The sequence below is a fragment of the Globicephala melas genome, chromosome 4 (genome assembly GCF_963455315.2).
Source record: "Globicephala melas chromosome 4, mGloMel1.2, whole genome shotgun sequence".
Taxonomy (NCBI): Eukaryota; Metazoa; Chordata; class Mammalia; order Artiodactyla; family Delphinidae; genus Globicephala; species Globicephala melas.
In genome coordinates, this window is record NC_083317.1 from 90,686,687 (window position 1) to 90,698,828 (window position 12,142).

Sequence of the window (12,142 nt, forward strand, 5' to 3'; positions counted from 1 at the left end):
AGAAAAACAATTCAGTTTCTCAACAACAAAAAATGGTCTCCATTCTTTCTGTGTTTAAAAAAATAGATCACTTTTTTAAGAGTAGTACTCTTGCAAAAACTGATGTGAGCAAAAGCCAGTTTGATGACTTAAGTCAGTTTGAACAGGTGAAGGAGTCTACAGGCCCAAGCGTTTTGAGAGAGAAGCCCACACAGGGCTTAATTCTCTTACTTAACTGTGACCCCCAACTCCCAATGCATTAGTGCAGACATGATGCTTTACGATATAGCTGAAATAGGGGGTAGAGTACCTGCTAATGAATAGATCTTCAGAGAAAAAGAGATTCTAGTTATGTAATCAAACCTTTAACAAGTCACTAATATGACTGATTAGTGAAAGCCACTAGGTTAGGTTAGATGTTATGGTACATTCAAAAATGGGCCAGAAGGGATAAATGGCACTTTAGAAATTGTAATCTATTAGTGAAAATAAGATAAATGCACAAACAACTGTAACTCACTACAAAACTGCCAATATGTTAGAGATTGACATGGTGAATATTTTATCGTATTTTCAGTTAGGGGGTTTGTTTTGATGGACTCCTTAGAAAAATAACTGAATGCCACATATATGCCTAGGTTCTCATTCTTGTTAAATTTCTCCAAATAATATACTTTTATTAATCTGTCTAGGTTTCTTGAAAATACTTACATAATTTATTGTAAAGTAAAATATTTTGAATGTAATTATAAAAGTAGCTATATACAAAACTCATGCACTTGGATCTCTAAGAGTACTTAGAGAATCTCTATCTCTGTAATTCATGTTGCCAATTGAGAGAATACAGCCATCTCGTGGCAACCCGTAAAACTTTAGACACAAGGTCCTGAGGCACAGTGACCACATTTCCAAAAACAAATTGGAGCCAAACAACTTGATTTTATAATTAACTCATTGAAATCAGGAAAGTCTCCCGAAAGTGGCAGGTTGATTGTCCCTAGGAGGGCTCTGAAGGATATGAATAAAATAAATGTGAACCATTTCATTAAGAGTATCTAAATCTTTTATCTGGCTCTTTGCTGAGGAAGTAAGCTGGGTAAGAAAAGGTGAAAAGAAATCACAAATTCCATCTTTCCTTTTCATTGCTCTGGGAATTAGTTACTTGGATCATATAAATGTCTTTATAGCATATAAATTGGGTGGCACTTAGGAGTTGTGATTAATATTTTGTTAATAAATTTCTTGTATTTAGATCAAACTTCTCATTATTTGAGATAATAATGAAACTTACACTAATTATACAAATGCTTTGTTCATTCATGTATTTTACAAACTTTGTTTTTACATTTGCCTTGTGTTCTGAAGTTGTCTAATACACTTTACCATCTTCTCAATGTCACTGTTTATTCCAATGTCCCACATTTTTCTTATACTCTTCCTCCATCCTTTACATACTAAACTTGTTGTTAATACAGGCTAATCAAATGACAATTAATGTAATATCTCCAAAGGCGCTTAAATATGCATCTCTAATATTTCAATCCCTAAGTCTATAAAATGCATTGTTACTAATATTTCAAGCACTTAGTAAAAAATGTATACTTAACTGCTAAATTGAATGTCAGTATCTTTGCTTTGGCCAAAAATGACAAGGAGAAATTTTAGGCTTTACAGAGACTTTTGTAAACTATTGCTGAAACAAGAATTCTACAGTTTTATTCAGTAGGCTGATCACTGATAGCCATGCCTTATATCAAATACAAACATCTCTTAGACTGAGACATGAGAAATCAAATCGGGAAATGAATAAATGCAAACAGCCAAAATGAACAACCCCTAGAGTGTATAGTATCTCAATATCTGTATGCTTATTTTATTTCATTGGCAATCTGGAGTATTTGCTGAAATCTGGATCAATGTTGAACTGGAGAAATAGTGATAACTGTAAATGAATTAATTACCACTTGTTTAGTAAACAAAATCTTTTAAACATGAAGTTCTTGGGTCAGCAATAAAATGAAACACAGAAATACCCTGCTATACACAGAGGCATACATTCAGATGTTTCTAACATTGACAAGAATATCACCCCTTAAGGGGCAGGAAGGGATTCTATCTTGAAATAGTTATTAGTGCCTCATCTTTTGAATATAAGTTACCATCCAAAAAATTAGTTGCTTTTGGTTATTTTAATTAGTCCATAGGCTTACAGAGGTCCTCACAGTGGGGCTTCTTAAATCAGTGATTCCTTGAAGTTTCTAAGGGTCAATCACCTCCTTAAAAGTAGAAGGTCATAACTGATGAGTATTTTAGGATACAGGTTGGCCAATAGGTTTATCTCATATGTCAAATCCAGTGAATTCATACTGGCTGTCTAAAGTGATATATTAAGAATAACGCTGAGTTTCAGCGTAAATATGATGATTACCTTTGGATGTCTACCAAGGGGGCAGAAAAAGAGATTTGCTTCATGAATACAGAAAGTTTTCTTACTCTTTTAAGTCCATTTAATACTTCATAGGATGCAGTGAAACTGGGAGGAAATGCAGTCACCAAACTGATTTTGTGAATACTTCCCATCTATATTACTCTTTTTTTTTTTCCCATCACCTGTTCCCTTTCAGGTGGTTACAATGACTAGACATACCAGAGTAATAGCAACCTGTAAACAGAAATGCTTCCACTGCTTAGCACTGATTTTGCCTTTTCCAAAATACTGATTCTTACTCATTTGTAGACAAAAACATTGTTGCAACTGGTAGCAGATTTAGTGGTTGTCTCTGAAACACTATTGCTACTCTAATTTATACTGTTTTGCTGCTGCCACATATTGTGAATGGGATTGACTCCAGTTCCAAGGGAAAGAATGACGTCTAAACTAATCAGGGTAACTTTAACCCCTTTTCCATGGTGATCAGTTTATGTAAACCTGGTGTAATCCAGTCAGCATAGTTATTACCCTATTCACAAGAAATGATTGAAAATAAGCATAAGATCAATTCAGAATATGATTTTTTTTTTTTTTTTTTTTGGTTGCTGGGGCTTTCTAGCATCATTGCTGTCCTGAGAAAAGAGATCCTCTCCTGCTTTGACAGAATTATGTACAGGTATGATTCCAGAAACTGCTGTCAGCATTTTTGTACCATGGAGGAATTCCACTAGTAAAAAGTCCAGCAGAGAGAAAGGCAGAGCTGAAAGGATAACAGATAAGTAGATCTGTGTTTGAGCTCCTCGTGAAGCATGAATCTCCTAGACATTTCACTTGCATGAGAAAAATAGAATTCCTTTATTTTTATTAAACATTTGCACATGGGTCTTTACTAATAGCAAACAAAATTGTTCTGATATGTACCTTTTTCAGTTTTGAAGGAAATGTCTTTAAAATGGATTACCCTCTCTCCTGTTTTCTTGGAAGTCAGTAACTATACAGATCACGATTCTTTTTCTTAATGACTCGGGAACATAATTATGATCGTTCATTATTATTTTATTTTAGAATGCAGAAATATTACTATTTGAACCTTCACTAAGTGATTCAAGGCCACTGTAATTTCAAATGTAATGAAGTCCTAAACCTTGATTTTGTAAAATTTAATTGACATATTAATAAATAAAACCTAATTGAGTCAAAGTAAATATTGTTTTCCTATCATAATGCCTTTCAAACAAAAATTTGTTGATTTCTTCAAATCTAATTCTTGCTCAGTTTCTGAAATTCAATTCAATGTCATAAAAAATATTCATATTTTTGGAATACATTCATTCTATCCTAAAATACCAATTATTGTGAACTCTTCAAGAGAGACACTGGATAATCAAATGATGACTATACTGGATGCTAAAAAAAAATGGCAATTTTGAATATTTTCTATATCACACCAACAGCAGAATTTACAGGTTCAAAGATTATTTTAAAAAATACAGTAGACATTCATTCTTCCCTGGAAAAGAAGGTATACGTACATACATACATATATTGATATAATTCAGTGCTTTCCAAGAAATAATACTGAGAGCAACTAGCACTGAAAGACCGTATCGTTGATCAGTTAATACCACACTGTGTATGTGCGCGCGTGTGCGCGTGCACATGCACGCGTGAGGGGATCTTTTATTATTGTCACCCATGGGGTCAGTGGGTACTTCCCAGGACATTTAAGTATCATGATCAAAGTTCATTATAACAGACTCCAATAGACTGCTCAGCGTCTTCTGGTTTGTTGTGTTATATTAGATATTTTTTTAGTAAGTGGTTATTGCCTGGGGATTTTAATTATTTTTATTATACAGAGGCTTTGTTTCAACAGTACGTTTTGGAAGGACATTTGACCTGCCTAGCTAGAGCTAATCTGTTATCCATTGACTACCCTGCCCTTTGCCTCTGTACTTCTACAGACCTTTGAGAATGATGTTATCTGAGAATGGTATGAAAAGGCAAAGACTCTCTCATTCAAAGTGAGAAAAAAATGCAGAAACCAACATTCAAATTCACTTTCTACTTATGAATAGATCTCTGAAATAAGAAGGACTTGTATTTAGCGCATACAAAATTCAGTTACCATCAAAAAAAGTTACTTTATGAGGCTACTGCTTCTTGAATTCGATATAAAAACTTCCTGAAGTAGGCTGTCTTTAAAAGACTGTCATATTATTTACAGGTGATCACAGAGCTTCTTATTCTGATTTATATTACTATTATAATTATATTCTGTAATAAACACATGCCAAAATCAGCTTTTACATATATATATAAAAGAAAAATATATGTTCAGAAAATAACAGTTTTTCTACTTATTCCTACCTTAATATACAATAATAACTCCTTTAATATGTTGTAGCAGAATATCTACTTTGATGAATAACTTCTCTTTAAAAAGGGAGTCAAATTTTGACAAGCTTATATTGTGTGATAATTTGCTTTTGAGTAATAAAAACAAAAAAGATAAACTGATAGTAGAAGGCATGCCTTTAGAAGCTATAATATTTGTACAGTATAATGAAACACCATAAACCAAACCTCTCTAGGCAAGAAGAAATATAATCAGCGCACTCTCCAATTTTAGTAAATGAAGATATTGAGTTTAATTATACATTTATAAAGAAAATACACACCTGTAATATTTCCCTTTCAAAGCATAAGAGGTTGGTTTTAATATCCTATCATCTCCCTTGAGTAGCTCCAACCAAAATTCTTTATTACAAAGTACAGTCTGCATTGAAAATACATATTTGAGATGTTTTCTGGTTTAGCTCATGTCATGAACACATAGAGTGTAGATCTCTATGGAGACATTTTGTATCTAGTAACAATAATTTGATATAGCAGAAAAAATTTCCAAAGTGTTTTTAAAAATAAAAACAAAAGCTTTAAATCCGCAGCTTCAGAATAACCTCAAATGTACACATAAACAGGATTAAAGAATATCATTTTGCTTGCTTTACTAAGTAGAATACAATATTCTCATATTTTATCCAAACAATACATCAACATTAGAGATACTTGGAAGACAAGCAGATTTGCTCATTCAGATTAGAAATCATAGTCAGGTTTTCTAAGCATTTAAAGAACTGCACTAGAAATTCTATTAGCTCATGAACACAACATGCCTTTGAAATTCAGGAAAAAGAATAAAAGATATTTGGTCTCATCCCTTTCCTCTTACTTCATACAAGGCAACTGAGCTACATTTTTAAACTATAGCTGAGAATGACATCTCAAAAGAAGTAAAATCATTCTGTATTTTAGTCTGCCTCTCCATTCTGGAGTTATGAGTAGGTTCTTTTAAGTTTTCAGTTACCATGCTATAAGAATCTTAATATAACAACTGGTACAAACATGTTTTACTAGTGACATTTAGAGATAACTGCAGATTCATATTTCACAATTCATGTTTTTAAAATAATATATTAGCAGAATATGACTCCATTAATTAAAGTGATGCTGGTTAATCATTTCTAAATGAAGATTGACAGCCAAATGCAATTAATATTAACTGAAAAGGTTAAAAGTTACAATTATTTAAATGTTTTTCATCACTGAGGACACCATCATTAGCCTTTGTCAGCACCACTGCAAAACTGAGTTAAAACTTGTAGCTATAAGTAAGGGCAAATACAACTATATTGATAGAATATAAACTATGTAAGAATTATTAGCCTTGATTTCTAGGCTATACACAAATGCTGCCTTACTCTGCAATGTAATCTGAGTCTGATACTTTCTCCATATATATAATGGAAATAAATATTATATTATTCCTACTGCTTTCTCTTTGCGATACTGTAATGTCCAAATAATTTTAGTAAAAGGTCTCTATTTTGACATTATGTAAGAAAAAAAAGAAATGTATATCCATTTAAGAATATTTTTAAAACCATATACTAATAAAAATACTAATATTGCATATCCTATACTAATTAAAAATAAACCATTTTTTTATAAGGTGGGAAAAACAATGAAAGGACTAATAAACTGATATTTCTGGAGGAAGCTCACAAGCAGAATTAGGTCATTTGCTGGTTTCCATGGTACCACATGTACAAGGTATTTTTTGTTTTACTGGATGTACAATTCATACTCAGAGGTTTTAAAATATAATATTGAGCATTTGGGGTTCCAGAGGAAAAATACTATTAATTCAATAATATAGTACCTTTTCTCTGCCACCCCAAATGCTCTATATTCACATTTGATTTTAAAGTTCTTTCCTTCTAAACGGAGCTGCATTTATTTATTTATTGAATGTCTATTATGGCAAACTTTTAGCAAGAAAATGATAATAAAATATATTAAATCCCAAAACACATAAAATAAATACAGGACATTACATCATAGACAAGTAGATCAGAGAAAGGGGTACCAAGCTGGGTGAAGCTATTTATGGAAAATAGAAGAGAACTGAGGAGCAGGCATAAATGAAGAGAAAAACAATTTTAAATTTCCAAATACTTGCTTCAAAAGTTATAGTAAATGAGCAGTTGATTGGGTGAATATAATTTTTTCCAATTAAAAAAAAATGTGGTAAAACACACATGACTTAAAATTTACCATCTTAACTACTTTTAAGTGTACAGTTCAGTGATATTAAATACATTCATAATGTATAATCATCACCACTATCCATCTCCATATCTGTTTTCACCTTTTAAAGCTGAAACTCTATACCCATTAAAGAGTCAACTCCCCACTCTCTTCTCCCCCTCACTCCTGGCAACCACCATTCTGCTTTCTGTCTCTGTGATTATGACTTATCCTAGGAATCTCATGTAAGTGGAATCATATAGTATTTTTCTTTTGGTGACTGGCTTATTTCACTTAGCATAGTGTCCTCAAGGTTTATCCATGTTGTAGCAAATGTCAGAGTTTCCTATCTTTTAGAGGTTGAATCATATTCTGTTGTATGTACACACCACATTTTGCTTATCCATTCATCCATCTATGGACACTTGAGTGGTCTCCACATTTTAGCTATTGTGAATAATGCTACTATCAATATGGGTGTACAAATATCTCTTCAAGATGCCACTTTCAATTCTTTGGGGTATATACCCAGAAGTGGAATTGGTGGATCATGTGGTAACTCTATTTTTAATTTTTTGAGGAACTGCCATGTTGTTTTCCACAGCAGCACTACTATCTTATATTCCCACCAACAGTTCATGAGGGTTCCAATTTCTCCAAATCCTCACCAACACTTGTTATTTTCTGCTTTGTTTTGTTTTATCTTTTGATATTAGCCATCCTAATGGGTGCAAGGTGGTGTGTGGATATGCTTTTGAACATTTCTCCTTCTTAGAATAGCATCATCCTGTAGATTTAATGAAACACTCTACCCTGGATTGTTTGTCCTCTCCATTTTTCTTTTTGTCCTCATCATGAATACTGTCAGGGTAACATCATCTCTATCATTAGTGATGACGAAAATGTTCCATAATGTATGCTATTCAGTGCAGTAGTCACTATCCATATGTGATTTCTAAGCATGTGGATTGTAGCTAATGAGATGGAGAAAATGAAATTCTAATTTCATTTAATTAATTTTTAATTTAATTTAAATCCACATGTGACTAGTGGTTATTACATCAGATAAAGCATTTCTAGATCCTACTTCTTCCTGAGCTCTAACCTCATGTACCCAACTGCTTCCTTGACATATCTGCCTAGATGCACTATAGTAAACAAAATTCCACATATCCATCGTCAAACTCATTATCACTTTCTTCAGGCCAGCCCCTAATGTAGTTAATTCAATAATATCAACTTTGTCCAAGATAGAATTATTCAAATGATCCTTTACTATTCATTCTGCTTCATGTTCCATATCCAGGAAATCATATATCCTGTACATATCCAGTGCTAGAAATATCTCTTAAATCTATCTTCTCTTTTCTAAACTACACATCATCATATCTTGCACACTACTACCAACAACCTACTCTTTAAGGAACTCTCAAGGGAAATTCACTGATATTAAGATAAAGTTCAAATTCTTAAATTCCTCAAGCATCTCCTCTCTGGTGAATTCTTCAAGTCTCATAGAGGTAAAATCTTCATCCTCTTCCCTCCCATACGTTGCCCATATTACTATCATCTCTTTTAGTATGTTATATTGAAATGAATTGCTTACCTTGGACCCACTCCTGTATGTTAATTGTTTTTTATTTCAAGTGTTTTGCTTCATCCTTGGCTTATAGTAGGCTACTAGAATGCTTAGATATCTAATAACAATTTATGAGCTCAATGCTGATGATTTAGAAATATAATGAGAAAATTCCTAGGTGTAGAAGGAGAAATAAGCCTATTTCAAAACATGAATCCATGGTGATTTTATTTATTTATTAAAGGATTAAGCAGCTAAGATTTATATTGGTATTTCATTCATGTTTAGTCTTTGGAAGAATTAGTTTGGTCTCTATGATAATTTTTTAAAAAAATGCTATTTTTAAGGTAATTTTAAGGTAATTTAAGGTAATTGAAGAAAACATCTTCAACATCGATGTAAGGTGCAACCCTTCAGCAGCTTTATACTGTACCACCTGACTGTCCCTGAATCCATGATAAATTACACATTTTGGCATCAATATTGAGACTTATTCATTACTTTCTTGGTTTCATGCTTTATATCAAAGAGACAAATGCCAAGATAAATTCAAACTTTGTAAAACATTTTTTTTTAAAAAAGGAACTATAGGACAACATTGGAAAACTACTTACTAGGATTCAACTCACAGCTCACATCCCATGTATAAGTGTGGTTTATTTATTTTTAATTTATTTTTAATTCAGAAAAGCACTAATGAAAAATTATTAAATTTTTAATGCTTAGAAATTATAATTTAATTTGACATAAATTATATTTTTGGTATATAACAAAGGTCTAGAATGCAGTTATTAATTTGGAAAAAACAACAGATTGTATTATATGAACCTTTCTATAAGATGTATATTTTTGTATTTAATTAGATAACATTAAATATATGATTGTGTTATAGTGTTGTGTATCAAGTTTAAACTTTTATTGGGAAAATAAGGAATAGTATCTTCAGTATTTCCATTGTTTCTGATTTCTTGAAAATGTTTTAGTATTGATAATAATAGCAATAACTGTGCGTTATCATTTTACGAAGTGTTCTTCATATTTCATATCATTTTCATAATTGACAGTGACAGAATTTAAACCTATCTATACCTTTCTATTCAAAATCCAGCACTATTTCTATAATATCACACTGCTATGTGGATTATAATAAACATGTGATATACTGTGATAATACCACTATTATCCCTACTGAAACAAAATATTCTAAAGACCTCAACCCTTCACAAATTAAATTTTATACTCCATTTATACATGTTAACTTATCACTATATTCTCAGTATTTAATTACTTAATTTAGTTATATGCTTTCATATCTAAGTTGGTATTTTTTTCCTCTCTTTTCTTTAAAGTAAAAGCTAAATGTAGAAAATTCAAGTAGGGGCTTATTTTGAATACATTAGCACTAGTATTCTTTAATGTGTCAATAATTATACTCAATTATATATATATTGCATTTCCAGAGAAAATGTACACACCATCTTTTCAATCTCAGCGAATCCTAGTGAGAAAATCCATTATGACTGTACCATTTTTTGATGTAGAAAATAAAGTTCTACTAAATAATATAACAAGTTGGGAGTCAAGATAGAACTAAAATCCATATTTCCTAGTTTTGTGCTCTGGTCAACCCCTCTATATTTATACTTTCACTTTGTTGTTGATCAAAGAAAATCTGATTTTAAAACAAAGTATCTATTAAACACTTTTTTTTTTTATGGTTCAACAAGTTCCTATATTGGTGAAATAAGACTGAACTTCTGAAGCACAATTTCTTCCCTTGGCCTGAGTCTACAACACGAGTGGTTACCACAGGTAATGTGATGACTGGGGAAACAGTATCAACATTAGGTAAATACATGCCATCATTTAAAAATGTCATAGAACACCTGCTTCTGCACTTTAGATTTTAATTTTTCATACACATAGAATTCTTTCCACCATCCATTTAATGGGTTAAACATCTGCTTACACGAGAAATATATTTGAAAATACATGTAGAAATTGTACCAATATCTGTGCATAAATTTGTGTCTTCGTTCAAATGGCCTCTTATTTTCTGTTTCACACTAAGTACTGATCTCATATTTATGTGTCAGGCCATATTCTATGCTCCCCTACTCCCTCTGACCCATCCATCCTTGCTTCCCAACATTCTCTCAGGAGTTGTAGGATGGCCGAGGCCTCATGTAGCAAGAATCAGTGAGTGTTTATACCTTGAAAATCAAAACCTTAGAATTTTCTCTGGCTAGGAATTTCATGTGCTAGACATTATCTTCTCATTATATACCTGATATCAGTATGTTCTCAAACTGCCCCTTCTATAAAAATCCATGAATTTCCTGATCCACAGAGAAAAGCAGAAAAATTGGAGAAAGTATTATTCTTTCATTGCCCTAAAAATCCTATAATGCTTTACTTAAAAATAAGTATATAGGGCTTCCCTGGTGGCGCAGTGGTTGAGATTCCGCCTGCCGATGCAGGGGACATGGGTTCGTGCCCCGGTCCAGGAAGATCCCACATGCCGCGGAGCGGCTGGGCCCATGAGCCATGGCCGCTGAGCCTGCGCGTCCGGAGTCTGTGCTCCGCAACGGGAGAGGCCACAACAGTGAGAGGCCCGCGGACCGCAAAAAAAAAAAATAAGTATATAAACCTAGGCTCTAAGTGTCCATAACATTTGAACAAATATATATATACATACACATACATATAAACACACACACATCCTCATCCAAATGTATATAGATATATATACTCAAATAGATATATAGATAGATAGATAGATATAGATATAGGTATCAGATTTGTATTTCTTTCTCTCTCTCTGCCCCTCCCTCCCTCCCTCCCTCCCTCCCTCTCTCTCTCTCTCTCTCTCCCCCCCCCTTTCTTTGCACATCAGGAGTACAGTTAAGATTTCAAATGCTAAGGAGTTATTATTTGGGGGCCACGTCTATTTTACTATATCCAAATAAGAATGAATAATGATCAGAGAATGGATATATTCAAAACTAAATCAAGGAACTAGATTAGACTGGAAAGGAAAGAGCTATAAATGTAGTTTAAGTTCAGAAATCTTGAGCTTAGGAGAATTTTACGTAAAATATGGTCCAAACTCTACTTATTTTAAAAGTTCAGAAAAAAATAAACGTACACATCTCTTAAACGTGAGGGTAGACCTAAAATTTTAGTTTTTGTATTCTGAGCTCATTCCATTGCCACTCATTGAGTTCAGTTATTTTACCACAATTCCTCTTTCTAAAGCAGAAAAATAGCCTTGTAAAATTTCACTAAGAAGATTTAAGAATGATTCAATCTTTCAACTAAGCATACATAAATATGGATTATTTTAAGTGTACTGAAATGCCAATATTCTGTACAAACTCTATCCCCCAAAGACTGGTTATGACTGGTTAAATCAATTGTTGGTAAATGTAAAAATTCACATAATGTCATATGATCTCAGAACATTAAACTTATTTGCTCCATACTGTAGGATTTAATTTTCTTCATTCTATAAACTCACAGCCAAGTATATACCATAAAAATAGGTATGAGCATCATCAAAT

At 32.6% G+C, this 12,142-nt stretch overlaps 1 protein-coding gene across 1 annotated transcript in view; it reads right to left on the bottom strand.

Moving 5' to 3' along the window:
- NAALADL2 (N-acetylated alpha-linked acidic dipeptidase like 2) overlaps positions 1 to 12,142 on the bottom strand; it is an 801,118-nt gene that overhangs the window by 199,242 nt on the left and 589,734 nt on the right. The gene's annotated exons all lie outside the window — the stretch shown is intronic.